We start from the raw sequence: 21,298 nt of genomic DNA, 5'->3' as shown, positions 1-21,298 counted from the left end.
CTAAAGGAGCAGAGAGATAGAGAGAGTAAAAGCACAAATGCATCATTTGTAAAAGCCAGAACAAGAAACGGTTGCAGTTATCAAGGGCAAGAGGTTTGATTTAAGTGTGTTAATTTGTGTGTTTTACTACTTTAAAAATATACATATGTACGAGTATCTTATAAGTAGCTATAATTTTAATGAACCTACAACAAAACAAATATGAAAAAAAGTTCTAGTTAATTTTTAATTAATAATGAAATGAGAATATGTAACCTAGAATCACACCATTTAGATAACAAATTCAATAACAACAACATCACCCACCTAAGAACAACACAAATCAAAAAACACACACACTCATTTTCAAAACTTCTTTCTTACTTTAAGAATTTTGTTTTTATCTACTACATGTATTGTGAAATGTTTCTAAACACTCTGCCTCTAAATCTCCCTTTTTGAAACACCATGTTTTTTAAATTCTTTGGACCAAAATCATACAAATCTAAATTGAAAAAAACATACCAGAAGAAGGCATGTATAAAAAATTTGAATATTTTTTATAATAAAAAGTGAAAAAATGCTTGCTTCAAAGCTTTTCCTTTCTATAAAATACAAAGTTATGAAAAAGCCTTGGATTTTAACGAATTAAAAAAGCGAAATTTAAACAACCCAAAACCTAAAACGAAATACATTTTCAAATGCACAATTTTTCACTTTCACATTTTCTTCAAACACTCGAGGAGTTAGGTCTTTTCATTTTAAACACTTTTAGTTTTTTTTTTTATTAATTTATAACCAATTTTGTATTGTTTTTAGAGTTTTTTTTAATATTGATTTTTTTATTTTTTTTTTTTTATGTTACTAGGACATACACATCTGCTCAAAATAATAGATACACCAAAATTTATTTTTTAAAAACGAAAAAAAATAATGGTATATTGTAAAATTATAAAAAAATTCAGTCGATTTTTATTTATAGTTAAAAGGAGAGTAAAAAACAAAAACAAAATATTTCATAATTAATAATAAATATTATAAAGTAAATTAAATTTCTTAAATTTCGAAAAATTTGGTGCTCATAATAATAGATACATTTTTAAAAATTCTTATTAAACAAAAGCTAATAAATTTTATCTTAAAAAAATTAGTTTATTATTAAAGTAAAGCTAGTATCCAGTATATCCACCTTTGTTTTGTAAAACTTTCTCCACTCTTCTGGGCATACTGGATATCAAGTTCTGACACTTCTCCAATGGAATCTCGTACCATATTTTTTGCGTTTTCTCCCATAAATCGTCTTTATTTTTGAAAACTTCCTTTGAAAGCCTTATCTTTAATTCACTCCACAAGTTTTCTATTGGGTTTAAATCAGGGGATTGGCTGGGCCAGCTTAAAACAGGTACGTTATTCTCCAAGAACCAGTTTTTAACTAATCTTGAACTATGTTTTGGGTCGTTGTCCTGCTGGAATGTCCATATTAATGGCATATTTTCCGATGCATATGGAAGCATTACGTTTTCCAATATGTCTCTATACCCACTAGCATTCATGGTATCTTCTATTCGGAATATCGGACCAACACCATTCCATGAAAAGCAACCCCAAACCATTATGTTTCCCCCGCCATGTTTTACCGTCTTTTTTGTAAATTTAACGTGGAATTCTTTTCCTTTTGGTCGGCGTACATTTCTTTGGCAGTCGTTTCTAAACAAATTTATTTTTGTTTCGTCGCTCCATAAAATATTTCTCCATTTTTTTTCGCCTTCACACCCGGACCATTGTAAGTGCTCTTTAGCAAATTCAAATCTTGTCTTGATATTTTTTTGGCGCATTAGTGGCACTTTTCTGGCAATTCTTCCCGGCAATTTAGCTTGTAAAAGACGACGACGAACTGTTTGTGGACTGATTTCGTTACATAGCTCCGCAGAAATAGCTTTCGATGATATGAAAGGGTCTTTTTTAACCATAAGGACGATCCGCCTATCTGTTTCTGGACTGGTTTTCTTTGGTCTACCGCGAGTTTCTCTTTTTTGTTTTTTAGATAAAGCATTTTGGACAAAATGTAAAGATCTTCCTATGCTCTTTGCTATTTCCCGTAATGATTTTCCTTGATTTCTCATCGTTTGAAAAATTTTTTTTTCTCATCTTCGGTACAATGATGATTTCGTCCCATTTTCTTCAAAAGAGTCCTATTTTTTATAAAATTGTTGCTAAAATTTAAATTATACTTACTGTTTCACGTAAATAGGAACAAAAAATTGCACAAAAAAAAATTGTATATAAACAAATTACAAATTACTGATGTGTATCTATTTTTATGAGCAAATAATTTTTTGTAATTCAAATAAATTCGTTTTTAAAAATCAACATGAAAGCAAATAGTTGCCAGATTTTTGACTGACATGACATTGCCAGATAGAAATTTTAATAATATGATGTATTCTTAACGCTTGCGAGGAAATTTTCAATGTTACCGCCATTTAAATTTTTTCCAATTAGGTGTATCTATTATTTTGAGCAGATGTGTACGTGTCATTTGTTTATCTCTGTTTGGGTTAATTTATGATTTCTGTTAAAGAATGTTTATTGATTTTTGATAAAAAAAACAGATAAACAAATAAAATTCGAAAGAAAAATTTGCTCAATTGAAAATACTTGTGCATATCCAAATGCTTTAGTATTATATTCATATGTATTAGATTTAAATTTGTTTTAATATGAATTCAGTTTTATAATTTGCTTTTTTTAATTATTGCTAATCTAAATCCTTAATATTACAAACCATTTCAAATATCTTTGAATTTATAGTTTCCCATATGCTGAACTATACTATGAACTTTTTCTGAACAAATATTGTAATTCAATTTGTAATAGATGTATTAAAATAAAAATAGGTTCTTACTTTTAACAAAATAGCTTTGTAACAAAAATAAGTTAAGATTTGTTAGGACTTAGTTTTGAAAATCTATTGATTTTTATAACCTTCACCATAAGTTTGTCATTCCATTTGTAATTTCCACATTTTCATGAGTATATTTGGATTGTTATATATAGGGAAGTCGTATCCATGTCCGTCTGCCTGTTAAAATCAACTTTTCGAAGACCCCAAATAACTTACAAACATGATTGATACATCATTATGTCGGGTGTAGTCCTGGTTCTGTTGCTATTTAAAATACATGATTTATACATAGTACAACTTAGGTTGCTATTTAAAGTGGAGAAAATTTTGTCACGAATAGCTGAGACTAATTCCATTTTTTTTACATATTTTTCATCAACATTTCTTCACTAAGATTTTGATTTTGAAATCAAGTCAAGTTTCGAAGCTCTCAATAACTTACAAACATGATTGATGCATTAATTCGGGTATAGTCCTGTGTCCTTTACTATTCAAAACCGAATGAAATGTGAGAAAAAACTGCGACTAATACGATTTTATTTTCCCCAAATTTTTACAAGATTCGGCACACCCAAATATATCGCTCTTGTTAAAATGTATATTGCTGTGATGGATTTCGAAATTGTAAAATGTTTTTTTATTCAATACTTTGATATTTTATTATAAAATTCAGACTAAATAATAGAAATTAAAAATTTTGAATAATTTACACATAAAGGAATTATCAACCATGAATTTGAAACAGTCTTTGCAAAACGGCTTTCAAATCGTATGTCGAAAATGAAAATGTACACAAAACAAAGTCCTTTTTTCCTTCTGATTTTTAAAGCTCTATAACGAATTTTTTAATATCTTTTTATATCGAACATTTTAAAACGAAACGAGTTCTAATTATGATAAAATTTCCAAGATTCGAATTAATTAATTCAATTTAATCTTAGTCCACTAAACAGAATTAAAAATTTCAGCAATTCATGTCCTAAAACCAATCCCAATTCTTTTGCTTCAGCTTCATTTAAAGGCTTTTATTTGATTCATAAAAATTTAATTTATACAAATTGCGTGAAAATATGTTTTCTGCATTCAGTTTTGTTTGGCTTTTTTGACAAAATGAATTGAACATTTAATAAATTTGAAGTAAAGAAATTAAACAATGATTCAATAAGGAATTAATTCTATAAAGAATGAATTCTCAACGGAATGAATTCAATATGTTAGAAGTACTAAGGAATTAATTCGTAATCAATTCTTTAAGGGAATGGTTAAGTTGAATTTGATTTTGAAAATTTTAATAAAAAATTAAGTCTTCTGAAACTTTGGTATAGATATACCAAAGCTGAAGAAGATTTATAATGATCCATTTTATAGTATATCGAATGTTTTATTCAAAATTAAAAATAATTTACACATAAAAAAGATTATCAAAATGGAGTTTATATAATCTTTGGAAAACGTCTTTTCAAATCGTTTGTTGAAAATGATTTTCTCACACACTAGTATTCTTTAATTATTTTATTCTGAAAAGAACTCAAAAAATACATTAAGTCTTTTTTTCTTCTGATATTTGCAACTCTTCATTTCAATCCGAAACGTGTTCAAATTTCCCATCAAAATTTATTTTATGAACGGGTTTTTCGAATATTTGAGTACATAAAGATAGATAGTGCAAATTGATTCAAATTCATGGTTTATATTAAATTTCAACTTCAATTTTTAATGTACAAGTGCAGGCATGTATCTGAACATTGCTTTGGCATCTCGAAAATTCAAATAATAAATTTTAAATCTCAAAATTCTTTTCTTTTGTTTCGAATTCAGTACAATTTCAAAATCACTGGTTGCTATGAAACAAGTAGAAACTAGAACACGTCTAGTAAGACGTCTCAATAGAGACGTTCTGAAATTTGATAAAAAAAACGTTCATAAAACTTGAAATTTCAATACTGCAATTAATCTATAACATAAATGTTACATAAATCCAATTTCAAATTGTGTATATTTTCAAAAAGTCTTATAACTTCGGAATATTCTTAATATACTTGACAAGGGACATAACTTGATTTACATTTTAAAGGAAATAACAGATTTATTTTTAAACAAAGGGACCTATGAATTTAAACTAACCCATAGTTTTGATGGCAACTTGCTCTAGTCTAAAACTATCTGCTCTACAAAATGATCTATTACAAATGAATTACATTATTTTTGTCCAACTTCTTTATCACCAAAATATCTCTATGCAAACACTTACAATCAATACATTTCAATACAATACACAAAACTCAAAACCCATTAGTTATTTAAACAAGGAACTTAGTAACTTATTTATAAATAATAATAAAAAAAAAAAACCATTAAGAAATTAGTTAAAACAAATTTTAACGTATTAAAAGAAATATAAAATGAATAATTGTATTACATATTAAAAAATTTAATTTTTTTTAAATAGCAAATAATTAGCAAGCAGTTTTTGTTTTATAATTTCTCCCCGCAAAACAAATGTTTGATAATGAAAAGAAATGAAAATGAAGAAAATTGAAAGTAAAAATTGTACTTATTGCAAAAAAGAGTATTTCTTAAATAAAAAAATGGCAAAGAATGCAAAACAATTTAAATAAATGCTAAATTAAAAACTGCTTGCGAGGCGGTTAACAAAATGATAAAAGAAATGTTAATGATAAAATTGGTATTAGAATAAAACAAAATAAATGAAGTGAAATTAAAGTTTAAGGTTAATAAATATAAAACCAATAAACTTAAAAATATCGTTAGCGGAACAAGGAAATTATAAATCATTTTTAAATAAGTTTACTTGAGCAAGTCTTGAGTTTATAGAAGAGAGAGGAAAAAAAATAGGAAAATCTTTCCAATCTCCTCTCCACTCACTTCTATAAAGACTTGGTCAAGTAAACTTGACGTGTGTGAATCAGCAATATTTTCCTTAACTAAAGTTTATGATAATGAAATTATGACAAAATTTAAAAATGTTCAGTTTTGATCTATTTTCTCAATATCGTATAGTTTTGAGTAAAAGCTTGGCTTGAAAATAACAATGTTTTGAGATTTTTACATATTTTTTAACTAAAAATTTAAATGAGATTTTGTATTTCTGCTAACGATAGATGCTTCTGTTCTGGAATCTAAGAACAGTTAATTGATATTTTAAGTATTTGAAATTAACACGTAACATGTTAAAACGTTTGATTCTAAACAAAAACTAATAAAGTTAATTTTAAATTTTTTGTGATTCTATTTATTATTTTAATTTATTTAAATTACATACTAAATTATATAAATCAAGTGAAATTTTAATTGAATGTGATAAAACAAAAATATTTAAAAACTTTAAGGTATTCATTCTCTTATATCTTTAATAAATTCGAACAAATTTAAAATCCATAAAAATTGGTTATTTAATAAATTTTATTTTACTAAAACAAATTATTACTTTTGTATACTACAATATTTTTTGATCTCATTTTATACCTACATATATATTTTCTTTACTATCAAATTTGTGTTTAACCTTAAACTTTAATTTTAAGTAAATAAAAACAATTTAAAAATTGAAATTTATACTAAAAATAAAATAAAAAAAATCTAAACAAGCTGCTAGCTTGATTTTAAAAGGCTGAAACAGTTTAAAAGCAGTATCATTAAAATTGTATTTTGTTTAAATTAAAACGAAAAATTAAAAAAGAACAATAAATTTTTTAAAAATAAAAACTAACAAGTTGTGAAATTTTGTAAAATTAAAAGGTTCTGTTTATGTTGAACAAATGAAAATTATTACATTATCTTTAGAATGTGTAAAAATTTTGTAGAAGGCAATTGAAAAGTGCTCTACTGAATATTGCTAATAAATATACATATATTTAAAAATCATTTTTGGTGTTCAAGATTGTCATCAGATATGTATATGTATATTTGAATGGCTTAGTTTACTACATATTACTTAGGCCTCTAATACACGGTTGTCATATTCTTACAAAGTTGTCAGAAAATGTTTAATAAATGGTTAACAACCATATGTTTCAACATAAGTTCTCATTGTTGTGTTAACCATTTTCTGAGCATGTTTCTGACAACCGTGTATACGAATAAGCATTTCAAGCAGAAGTTTAACTTATGACAAAGTTGTTTGATATAGATGATTTATGCTTGATTTTAACATTGGTTTGTGATATTTTTATATTTTGTTTATGTTAGAATTAAAAATTTAAATTATAATTAATGATCGTGGAGATCATTTAATATCGATGACCACTTGAGCGGTATAGAAGCAAAATCAGCAATCTCTATTTTTTCTTGAACTTATCGAATAATGGCATCTTTTTACATTTGATGAATGCTTGTGCCAGTAAAAAAAATAAAATAAAGTGGGCCTTTGCATCTATACCCCTCAATTTTAGCTTATATTCTTTCTATTGCAAAATATTAAAATTAATTCATAAATCGTTGCAATTTTGTTTTGTTGTATGCGAAAGTTCGGAATTATTATTTTTAAAGAATTTAAAATTGATTTTAAAAAGAAAGTAATTTTTGATACTTTTTCATTTCTAAAAATTCCGTTCTACAGCAAATATAATATAAACATTTTTAATTTTTAAAATTTTAGTACATTATAGACAACTAGGGTAGTAGGGGGGCATTAGCCACTTTTTTTGGATACGCTCTCTTTTAAAAACCACAATAGATATTGTTATTATAGTTTAACTTATTTTAATCTTGCATATCGCTTATTATTATACATTTCTACAGTGACGACAATACCGCTCTGACCATGAAGGTAAATAGCCAAAGGGCGACTGAGTTAATCGGAGTTGTCAGATGTGATCATTTGGGAAGTGGTTCCCCTTCCACACTACATATGAACTCTGTGATGTTCATCTAAAACTTCTTAGTTAGTAGTAACACTAATATCTCTTATATTAAATTAAATATTTGTTCTGCCTTCTGTTTTAATGAAACTGAAATAAAAATTTGTTCATTTTGATGATTTTAAACGGAGTTTTTAAATATTATTGGGAATTTTAAATCCCATACAAATACTGGAAATCATTCTCGAATTAATTAATTCAATTTAACCTTTAACTTATGAGGTGGTGGTAAATTTTACACCCTCTCTTCATTTTTTTAAAGTTTTATCAAAAAGGCTTGAGAAATAAAGTGCCTGCATTTTTGTTTCAAATAACATTTTGCTTTCTTTTTTTAATTTTTTTAAATTAAAATTGTTGCATCTTATTGTTAAAAGGCAAATATTAACGAAAAAATGTTTTTTAAAGTAAAATTTTTTGCAAAAATTATAAGGTGTAAAATTTACACCACATCTGTGACTATGTCAAACATTTTCACGTCATAAGTTAAATGTTAAATCATAATTCAGAATTAAAATATAATTTACGTAATGGAATTAATTCATATTAAAATTTTTGTTAATTTAATTGTAGTCCAAATAGAATGAAAATATTTTCTTTTACTTCATTAAATTTTTGTTTTTAATAATTTACAAAAAGAATTTAAATTTTTTTTGGCAATATATTTGAATTGAAGAATATTTGAATGATTCAACAAATTTTATTAAGTTATTTTGTAGTGGATTTGAATTGAAGAAATCTTGAATGTTTAATACGAAATAAATTCTATAAAGAATGAATTCTCAAAGGAATATTTGATGTACTATGGAACCCTATGAGTTAATTCGTAATTAATTCTTTAATTTAATGATTAGGAGATATCTTTCGAAAATTAGTAATTGTTGAGAGACTATTTTATAACCTACACCACTATTGTAGGAAGGGTATATTGTCATTAGTGTAACACCGATCTTAAAGTATACCGATCGACTCAGAATCATTTTGTGAGTCGTCCGTATGGCTGGTTGGCTGTCCATGTTAACTTGTGCGCAAAGTACAGTTTTCAATTTTCATTATTTCACCTAGCCCCCATACAAATATCATTCCGGAATAGGAATTTATCGGCCATAAATGCTTGATTTATATAGATATCCACACACATTTTTCCAAAAATAACTTTTATATATAACTAATTCGCACTTAAACATTTTGTGCGGATCGATTCATATTTAACCATAGCTCCCATATACGGCCCACTTCCAAAAATACTTTAACGAGCATAAATCTCTTAAAAATGTTTGGTATCTACAAAAAATTAAACACAAATAACTTCTACATAGATTTTCCAAAATTATTCCAAATGTGAAGATGCAGGCTATCCCCCATATGCATAAATAATTTTTAAATTTATCAAAGGTTTATAAAACAACATTTTCATAAAAAATTTGATTTATGTGTTGTTTGATGTTGTTTGTTTTCATAAACAGAACCTTAGAAAGTAAATATTTTATTACAATATTGTTTCTAATAAAGGAAAATCAATTAAAAGTTAATTCAACCTGTTGAATATTTTCAAAATTATTTATTTTTTTCTTTAAAAACAATTAAGTATTAAAACAAATTATTGAAGAAAAAAACTTGAACTACTACTGCTTATTATAGTTTTAGCCTTGATAACAATGAAAACTTATTTAATAATTTAATAATAAATTAAAGCAAAATGAAAAAAAAATCATATAAAAAAAAGCATTATAACTGCCAAGAACTTTAAAATGTTTAATGTTCTCTAAATGTTAGTTAAATATTATTAAAAAAAAACACAATTAATTAAAACAACAACAACAAAAATATTAGAATATTTAAAAAAGAAATCATATAAACAAAAAAAAAATTCAACAAAAGAACGTGCAATTATAACAGCAACAACAAAAAACACATACATAAATGTTGCAAATTGATTATATGATTATAATTATTGTAATTTTTTATGGATTTTCTAATTAACTTTTTGTTGTTTTATTTTTTGCTATAAATAACGTAAAATCACACGAGCTTAACAAAAAAAATGAAAATTTAAAATTAAATTGAAATAAAAAAAAGTATTACAACAAAAACTGTTATCAAAATCAAAATAACAACAAAATACATAATAATAATAATATTTTGCAAATTTTAAAGTAAATTAAAATGTTAATTTAGCAAAAGTAAATATTTGTAAAACGAAACAACATTAACAACAAACAAACTCTGTGAAATTTAAAACCTAACAGCAGGCGTTTTGATATTAAACAAGAAAAAAATAATTATTATAGAAGTAAAATAAATAATTTCTACATAAAATAATAGTATTTACTGCCCAAGGTGTATAAAACAAAACAAACCAAACCAAAAAAAAAAAACTAAACTTGATTGAATATGCAAAAATATATTTTAATTAAACTGTATGTGAACTGGTAAAAGTAAACAGATATGGAAAAGAATACTAACGTCCTATAAAAAAAGGATGATTTTTAAATAAAATATTAAGAAGTAACAGTGTTATATTCGGCTGTATAACCACCATCACTATGTAGTTTTGGCCTTTTATGGGGACTTGAATCAGTTATGGTTCCAACTGTACAGAATTTAATTTCTTAAAACTTTAAATGACTTATGTCGAACTATATGTTAATATCATTTGGGGTGTTCACATGGTCTGCTATTAGTCATATTGTCATAATGTCCTAATATATTATAATAGTTGTTGTTGTGTTTTAAACAAAAAAAGTATGATTTTATGACAAAACAATAAACATAGTTCAAATAGTGTTATTAGTTTACAACTTTTTTGATTGAAAAAAAAAAAATTCATTAAAACTATCATAATATATTAGGACATTATGACAATATGATCAAATAGTAGACCGTGGGAATACCCCAATTATATATAAATTATTGACAATAACATATTTTTCTGATATAGAGGTTATATGGAGGGTAGGGCCCTTTCTACGACAAAAGTGGGTTGAAAGATTTAGGTTCATATAAAACTTGTTTATGTTCAATTTCATCACGATATTAAGTATTACAAGACAATTGTGAATTTTCAAGTCATTTTCTAAGGGGGACCTTGTATGGGGACTAAGAACAAATAGTGTCCGATTTTCGCCATACTTTACAGTATAATTTCACAGTATTTAGAAGTAATTTGTGCAAAATGTTATCAGGATTGCCGCATAATCAACATATTTATGACTGCTCAAACAGTATACCGGGGGGACATTTGTATGGGGGCTAGGTGAAATCATGGACTGGCTGAAATCGGTCAATTATTTAACCTGGCCCCACATACAAATGTCATCCCGAAATAGGATTTTATTGGTCATAAATGTTTAATTTATCTAGGTATTTAAACAAATTTTGCTCCAAGTAATAATTCACCCAATTTTATGATGATCGGTCCATAAATAGTCATCACTCCCATAGAAGGTCCTCTACCGAAAATCATTTTAACCAGCAAAAATGTTGGAATCCAAATAAAATTTAACAAAAATAAGTTTTATCTCATGACGATCGGTCCATAATTGCTTATAGCTCCCATATAAGACCAACTTCCGAAAATCATTCTCAAAAATAAATCATTGAAATTTTAAAGGAAAAAATCGAATGTTTCGAACACTCGAAAAAGTTTATTTGATGAAAATATTAAATGTTTTTCAAAATTTCAGACCATTTTCATCATATATTACATAGAAACTTGTCAATTTATTTCAAGTTTGTAGACAATTTTAATCATATCTGTTTATGGAACTTTGCAGTTCGAAATCAGTAAAAACATGCACTTGAAATTAAATTGCACTAAAGATAGAAAAGAAAAAAACTACCAACTAGTAATTAATTCAATGCAAAATAACAAAACGATTAAAACTAGAGAAAAATATTTACAAAATAAAAAATGATAATGTTTAAATTTCAGATTTCAGTCTATAATTTAAAAAGCATTATTGAGTTAATAACTGTAAAGGTTAAATGAATAAACGTTTTTTATAAAATAGAAAAGATTTAAAAATAATTCAAAATAATTATATGTAAATAACCCTGATTTCAAAACATTCCTCATTGTTTATTAAACATACTATTTCTAAAACAATTTGTCGCTACAATATTGAAATAATAATTTTGAATTATTTAAAAATTTTAAACAATAACAAAAAAACAAATAGTTTCTTTAAAAATTATAATGGTATTCTAAGCATACAAAATGCAGTTTCGTTTTAAAAACTTATTAAAAAAAGAAAAAAAAAACAAACGATTTCAAAAATCCTATATCCTGTTTTATAATTTATAATTTAAAACCACAACAACTCTATAAATGTTTAAATTTAAATCTAAAAAAAATCTGTATTTAACCAGAAAATATATCTATATTTAAATTACAAAAAAGAAAACACACAAACAAATAAAATATTTAAAATAAAATGTCTATTTTTCTCTACGCTGAAACAAACAAAACAAAAACCCCCAAAACATATATAGATAAAATATATTTTAGTATTAAATTAAATAATAAAAAAAGAAATCAACCAATAAATTAATAAAAACACAAGCAACAACAAGTGCAACCTACCAATCAACAAAACCCACTTCATTCATACTTTTAAAGAAAAGAAAAAAATTACAAATCTCAAATTCGTCTGAAAAAAACAAATATAAAACAAAATCGTCTATAAAGAAACCTAAAAAATACATAATTATACAATACATTCATAAAAATATTGTTCTTAAATTTTACACATGATTATATTTATAATTAAAGTATTTTTAATTTTAGATTTTAATTATTTTTAAACATTAGAAGATAATAATTGCATATACATACAAACATACATTATACATCAATATCTATCATCTAAGTTTACATACAATACAATACAATAATAATGAAAAATTACATTATAAATCATTTAAACTAAGATAACGAATTGCATACAAGTGCATACATTTTTATGTGCATATTCATACATACTTACATATTTTTTATGTCGAAAATCATTTATAAGCCACATTAAACATTATTATTATAAATTTCATATTTAATTAATTAAAATACATTTAAAACATACCATAACTACTTTTATGGCTAATATAAGAGCAAAGTGATATAAATTATAAATTAATGAATAAATTAATAAAAATAAATAAATATTTAAAAATAATGTAAAATTTTATGTTTGTTTTAATTGTACACAACTTTATTTAACTGAGTAAAGAGTTTTAAAACTTCAAAAATATTAATTGCATTTTATTACACTGTGCAACAGCGAAGATCAAATGTCAATTAATTAATCATCAGATTAGTTAATCTAAAAAAAACAAGTAAGAGAGCTAAATTCGGCTGTGCCGAATCTTATATCGTCCCCTCAATAAAACAATAGAGTATAAGCACATATACCATTATTTTTTATTGCATAATAAGAATCTACATAACTGATTCTATATGTGGTCAAAATTTGGTGAAATTCTACTTCCACAAAGTGGGTCATTAGGTCAATTGCAATATTACTTTTCTTCTAGTTCTCTACTAACACAAAAACTTTAAACTCAATTATTTCGAAATGACAAACAACCCTTCACCAAATTATACTTCAAAATACAAATTTTAAATATTTTTAGGTAAACTAAAAAAAAATTTTTTTTATCCAATTTTGTTGTTTTTTTTAATTTTTTGGAAAATTTTTTTTTTCGAATTATTTGTTTTTTAAATTTAAAATTTTTTTTTTGTGAAAAAAATGCAGTTTAAAAAATATTTTTTCCGATTTTGACCCATTGTAGGTCCAACTTACTATGGTCTTATATACGTCGTTGCGAAGGTCTTTGAAATATCTATCATTAGATTTCCATATTGTCTGTATTAATGACTTAGTAATCCAGATATAGGTCAAAAATCGAGGTTGTCCTGGTTTTTTCCTCATATCTCAGTCATTTGTAGACCTATTTTGCTGATTTTAAATAGGAAACTTCTCGAAAGCATGTCTGACAGAATTATTGAAGATTTCTATCCCGAAGATATCAGGGGTCTTCAGAAAATTGATGGAACATGGAAAATTCATCCCAGAATTCGCCAAAAATTTTAAAAAATTCCAAAAATAAAAACATACTAATGTATTGTATATACAATGTATATAAATCTATAGTCGGTTTGGAATTCCATGCTTTTGAATTATAGAACAAATAGGCTATATCCGAAATTTCGACATAAAATGGGATACATTTGGAATGACCTGTTAAGGACACCTATTAAAAATTAGACACATTTATAAAAATTAGATACATAATAATGGGTTTTTGATTAAAAATCTATGAAATTCGAAATTTCCACAATATTCAACTTTAAAGTCACCTATTTTTGGACTCGTACAAAATATTGATTTGAAATTTTTTTCTTGTAATCGAAAATAATATTTTCTAAACAAAAGAGTTTATTTTAGTGGAATTCGGCCCCAGATATTTCAAAAATACTGCATATTTTTGGAATTTAGCCCATAAAGTCCACATTTGGTCCGGGGCTTTTATAAAAATAATTTGAATGATTTGTAATACATCATAATATCTAAAACTGTTGTCTATTTAGGAATCCCATCTTTGGATTTTTAGAACACAACCCAAATTCAAAATATTCGGTCTAGACATATTTTATGCGTTTTCAGTTTAAATCTACCTTTATTGAAATACCTTTCAAAGAAATATAAAACCTTTGTTAGTTCCCTAAGTCCCGTTCCACACTGTGAAACATTTCCTGCAAAACATTTTTAAATTCTCTTTTGGAACTGAATTATTGTCCGTTTTTTTGTAAGTTTTTAAAATTTCTTTCTTACTATTTTCTTTCTGTTTCGGTTTTTTAAAATTATTTTCTATTTTCTTTACATATAATAAAAAAAATACTTCAATAAAAATAACTATCAAATATTGCTGCACACAGAGAAAACAGATTCGTGATAGCAACCGAATTTGTTGCCAATCGAATGATTCTATCTTAGTGACCGAATTTTACAGTTGTGGCTAAAAAATTTTAGAAGAGGTAACAAAAGTTTTGTTGCTTCAACCGAAATTCTTCTTTATCAACTGACTTTCTGTGGATTGAACCGAAAAATTCTATGTGTGCAACCGAATCATTCGATTGGCAACAAATTCGGTTGCTATCATGAATCTGTTTTCTCTGTGCAGCTAACTTCATGTTAGTATCCAGAGTACCTTTTTCCATTCCTCTTTCCCCTTTCATCAGCAAACTCAAATGATTTGCAGTAAATGTTTCACAGTACAGGGACTAAGAAAGTTTTTCTTGGATGCAAAGAGTAATAGCAGTCTTTTGGTCAAAAAGAATATGAAAATTAATGATTTTTCGAATTTTTAAAATCGATTATTATTGGACTGGTAAATGATATTGCTTTGAAAAGTTTTTCGTGAGATTTTCTTATTTATTGTTTAACTAACATATAACATTTTAATAAAATCGGCCATATATTGTGCTCTATATTTGTTACTTAGAGAACCCAGAGCTTCTCAAGTGACTTTAGGTTCCGTCTTCAAAAACTAAACTCGGATACTCCTGCTGTATGTGAAATTTCATGCCAATCGAATCAGCCAGTTAGAAATTACAGATTTATTTACAAAATATTTTTTTCTGACCCACAGTGGGTGCAACGTCAGAAAATTAAAAAAAAGTTCAAAGAATTTCGTTTGAAAATTATAAAATTATTTTATAAGTTTAAAGTTTCCAGTGTTTTGCCAATTCTAAGAAATATAACCACTTCCTATAAATGAATTTAAATACGCCGAAATTTGGTATATTTTAATAGAATACCTAGTACATACATTGGTCACTAACTGTATGTATTTTAATGAACATTTTCCAAACCCTATAGTTAGAACTAACATTAAATTATGTTTTTAATGTTAATGGGAGTTAATTTAATAAAAGTCAATTATTTTCAAAACATTTTACACTAACATAACATAACACGATTTAAAATAGTTCATGTTTTCTCAGTTTTTACTTTTTATATTTAGTTTATCCCGTTTCTATCCTTCTATTTATTACTTTAGTTCTACTTACTCTTTTTCTTGATCTTCTTTAGCATGACATTAACAACTAGTTGCCTATTAACCTTCCACTAAAGTAAACGTGTGTCAAAGTGCCGGCCTCAATTTAATCAGATTTTAATAAGACAAAATGTGTTTTTATTTAAATAAATAATTAAAAAATCAATAAATAAAGTGCTAATTGTTGTGTTTATCAAATAATTTTGCTTAAAAGTCCAATATTATTTGTTTAAAATAAGTGTTAAAAGTAGCAAAATATAATAAAATCTAAAGCAAATAATTTAATGTGTGTTTTTTTTTCTAAAGTAAAGCTTTTGTTTTTGTTAAGTGAGAGTGAGAGTGAATGGAATGAGGGAAGGAGCAATAATGTGATGATTATGTTACATACATACATATATGTAGTATGTATGTACTCGTAGTTACATATGTGCAATATTCATAAATATGTTTGTAAAAGGTAAGTGTTTTTCATTGATAAATATAATAAGCAAAACAAAAATAAATACAACAAATAAAAAGTCAATTCTAATTTAAAATGTAATTATTATAATGTTGGGCTTTAGGCTAATAGTAATATAAAATGTAACAGTACGGAAATGTTTGTAGTGGAGTTTTCAGTAATACTTGTAATGTATAATCTGCCGGCTTTGGTCTATCACTTGACCAAATGATATAAGAAAGTCAGGGAGTGTCATCAATCTTAATTTTAATGGTTAATTGTAAAATATATAGTCAGCAATTAAAAATTAAAGGAAATTTAATTATAAATTAAATTAAAAATTTTATCATTCTAACAAATTTTAAATGAAAATTTAAAAACTTAAAATTTTAATTATTTTTCCTCTATTTTCTTCCAAATTTATTCAAGACAAAACATAAATACCTACCTATTTACCTAAATAGGTATTAAATATTATTTTATTAAACAAATTTCTTTAATGTTATGTTCATTTGTTTAAAAACTGTTAAAAAGTAGGTATAGCATAGATTTCAGTAATGTTTTTATAGTTGGGTTTGTTTATTTTGTCACTTGTTGTTTTTGTTACTAAAATGACAAATTTAGTGAGAGTTGGAAAAAGAAAAAGAAATGTAAATATGTAATTAATGCAATTACCGTTACTTACTTCAGTACAAGTTATGTTTTTGTTTTTACTGGTGATTTATGAGAGTATTAAAGCATAAAGAGTGAGAGTGCTTTACATATTTCCTTTTTTCACTTCCCCCCTGTATCGGTGTCGGTAAAGGGTATACAAATACTTTAAGTAACAGGTATGAAAATTGAGATTTTGAAATGGTACTGAGCTACATACATATATTAATTGTTGTGCAAATTCATGTTCACTTTTTTGTTCTTTCGGTATTTAATTGTTTTTGTTTATTTATGATGAAAAAAACAAATGTAGGAGAACAAAAAGTTGGTATAAGATTGATAAAAATTATTTGTTGTAAAGTCAAATTTATATGTTTACTCCTTTTGCAAATAAAAAAATAAGGTAAACAATTGATAAGAATTTCTGAAAATAATCAAAATGATAAAAACAAAAAAAAAATAACGCACACATGATGATGATTTGCAAACGAATTTCTAATAGTACTTAAATTACTATTTAATTAAATATCTCGTTAGCTTAGTACGCAAACGTTATTTTACAAATTGGTTTTATTATTTTATATTATTTAACCCTTGGTTAGTCGCAATTATTTTCAGTCGAGTCTAGTCGCAATGTATCAAATTGATATCAATAAAAAAGGCGCGTTTGAAAATACAGTACGGACTCGATTTGTGCAACTACCTATTATTGCAACTGACCGATTAGCGCAACAGCCTATTTTTTAACATTAGAGTCTTTATAACTGCAACTTTTTTCAAAAAACAGACGCGATAAGTGCAACTTTATTTTTTTTTTTCATATGTAATATTATTCAGAAGTTATTCTATTCTATTCTCTTCTCTATTTATTCTGGTTGTTTTTTAATCAGAAGCGTAATTCAAAACTATTTGCCAAATCATATGTTTAAAGAATTTTGGCTGTTTATTCACAGTATTCAAAAAATACTAGCGTATATAATGGTTGCTTATTGCAACATTTCGAATATCGCAACAAAAAACAGTCTTATTTCATTGCTGTATAGGAAAATAACTTAAAATCTTATACTTTTGTAATATTAAACACAAAAAATAAATTATTCGTGTGTTAAATCGTCATAAAATTTATGATAATCTTTTGGTAGAGTGGTTTTTAAAAATTGCAAGTCTTCGTATTTTTTGGCTGTTAAATTTCTTCTTTCCTTGTAAAGTTGCTGCAAATTAGGAAACTCAATTGCTTCTATATTTTTATTAATATTCTAAAAATCGAAGTTTAAAATTCGGTAAACTTTGCGTCCAGGTCGATACTTTTATAAAATTGAACTTTGTTATGGTTCGGGATTCTTTCGGGCAGTTTTGCAAAATTCAATATAATTTTTTTTTTATTTTACAGTGAATTGTGTAACCACACTATAGTGATTACATCGAAAAATGTTAATCTTCAAAGTATTATAGCAAATAGTATTAAAAAGGTTAAATAGCATGTTCAATGTTTTTTGCTGGACTTAGCACGTTTTCTTCTTATTATTTTTTTGTGGACTTAGCTCTTTTGCTCTTTGAGAACTGAAAAGTAATAAGTTAGAAACAAAATAACGAAATTTTTTTATTGCAAAATATGTATCTTATGTTTTACTATATTTCTGCATCAAAATCTTAATTTCAATCAAAAGTGGACTTGTTACGTTTGCGTACTAAGCTAACGACCTGTTAAATAATTAGAGTTATTTAATATTTTTATACAAAAATTAGACATTTATAAACGACGTATATGTTTTTGTTAGTCGCTGTGTGATTATTTTCACCGCAGCTGTAAATGCAATAATTTTTAATACCCATTGACAAACAGTTGTAAATCATTGTCGCAAATAGTAACGATAAACAAAGTTCTACAAATACATTGTTATACTAGAGCTTAAGCCATTATTTATTGATACCAGAAATGTGATGCCATATAGTATTTTTCTGATACCTTTAAATGCATTACGAGTACCTATCTACTATTTACATTTTATTTTTAAATTCTGTTTTTGACCCACTAAAATAGTTTTTTTCTTGCTGTAGTTTTTGCAATTTAATCTAACACTCATAAGCACGAGTACACACATGAAAAGTTAGTCAGTCACTTGGTCATTCAGTCATATTCTATCATAATATTTGCTTGTTATTGTACTCACTCGTCTGTATTTATGTATGTATGGAAATTTAGCACAAACACCACAAAAAGTCAACAACAATAATAAAGTCATAAAACCTACTATGTACAATAACAAAAAATACAACAAAAAAAATAAAACAGCGAACTTATCATTGATAATAATTGTAGCAAAAAAAAAATATAAATAAACAAACAAAAAAAGTAACAACAACAGCAATTTTGTAAACAAAAACAAACGAAAAAAAACACTCAATGTTTATTTAAGTTTTGTTCTTGTAGTTAGTTCATGTTGTTGTCGTTGGTTTAATAAAACAACAACAATACATGTGTGAAAATAACAACAATCACACACCCCTTAAAAAGAACAAAAAATAAAGATTAAAAAACTTTAAAATGCGTTTAATTTAAATAAAATTAAACTAAATTCAACAGGTATGATGGCGAGTGTATGTTTGGATATACAGTGAGTGACAATATAATGAAAACTTTCTTGAAAACTATGTATAGTCTGTAATTTCAGTTTTCAAAAACATGGCCTTTTACCATATCGAGCCCTTAGCGCCAAATTATCGTAAGCGACAAAACACAAATTTAAAGGAGAAGGTTTTTTTGATTATTTTGAAAGTTATGCATAGAATTAAAAGTGTTATGATGTTATGATATAATATAATTTCGTTCAAGCTATTTGCTTATTTTTCAAAAATATTTTTAACTTTTGACAATTAAAAATTCATGGAATACTTTATTGAAAAATATGGCAAAAAATGCTTTTTATTGAATTTTTGCAAGATACAAATTTATAAAAATAAAAACGAATTTTGAAATTTATTATCAGCAATCCCGCAATTCCCAAAAAAGTGTTGAAAAAAATCCAAAAATGGGAATTTTTAGTTTTTTGGCTATAATATCCATACCAGGGTCGGGGTTATCGGAACCCTTTATAAAATAATTAGAAACATATTAGGCCACCTAAAATTGGTTACTATATTTTGATATCGAATATGCGATTTTAGAATTTTGGCCGTAAAATTAAATTTTACATAAAAAGTAGATGTTTTTTGAATGGACCTGGTCCCTTCGGTAACAACAATTTTTTAATTTTTTTTCATTTATATATTCCTTATACATCCTCTTAGAAATTGTTTGCGATAACTTAAAAAGAAAAAAGTACTTTTTTCCCAGAAAATTAGCGAAAAATCGTCTTTTAAAAATTTTTTAAATTCGAATGCTTATAACTTTGGACTTAATCATTATTTTTAAACAATTCTTTTTCTATTTGACACATAAATGTTTTATTACTCCAACAAACGAAAACTGGAGAAAACAAATTTATAAAAATATTTGGACCCGCTGTTATCACAAAACTGGAGTGCGGTGGGTAAATATTTTGAAAATTTAATTTTCAAATGCGAATACCTCCTGAGATATAAGAGATATTTGACAGCTAGGACAAGGGTTTTTAACGCTAAAACATCAGTCGGTCCATAAAATTTGAATTTTGGCAATAAAAAAAAATTTAGAAAATGTCGCTTCCGATAATTTGGCGCTAAGGGCTCGATATATAGAGATCGAATTCGATAATATTTGGTATGGACGTTTTCCATGGCCATTAAAAATTTAAAATTCTCCAGAATTTCGAAATTCGCTTTATCTTGCTTTTTGTATAGGTTCAAAATTCATATGTTTTTAATAGATGTGTGAAAAATGCATAAAGTAAAACTGTAAATAACTTTAGAATTGTCAGTCAGATTTTTGAATTTTTAATCTCACATTAAAGTAATGAATCAGAGATTTTAAAGTTTCTTTCTTGAAACCTTGTTCTCATTAACACAGGATAATATAACATAAAAAATCGTCCTTGACCAAAAATTATATAAACGGTTAAAAAAAGTTATATACAGTTGAAATTGAAAGATTTTACATCATTCTAATATAAAATTTAAACCTCTATAAAGAACCTGTGAACCAATTTTTTAACATACGAATTACTTAATATTTTGATATACTTATTGAATATTTGAAAATGTTTCCACTGTATTGTTAACCACTGTATGTACCCAGCAGTGCCAATTGGAATTGCTATAACAGCTATAATACTACTTGTACAATAAACTATTTTGTTGTGGCTGCTACATTTCCCCAGCAATTCACTAATAAACAATAGTTAGATATTTGTCTTAAGTTTTTGAAAATAAATTCATGTAAAATAAAATCCTCTAAACTATACCACTTCGATG

This window comes from Calliphora vicina, chromosome 4 (assembly GCF_958450345.1).
Source record: "Calliphora vicina chromosome 4, idCalVici1.1, whole genome shotgun sequence".
NCBI classification, from domain to species: domain Eukaryota; kingdom Metazoa; phylum Arthropoda; class Insecta; order Diptera; family Calliphoridae; genus Calliphora; species Calliphora vicina.
The sequence above is the reverse complement of the archived record's forward strand: the minus strand, read 5'-3'. Positions refer to the sequence as shown.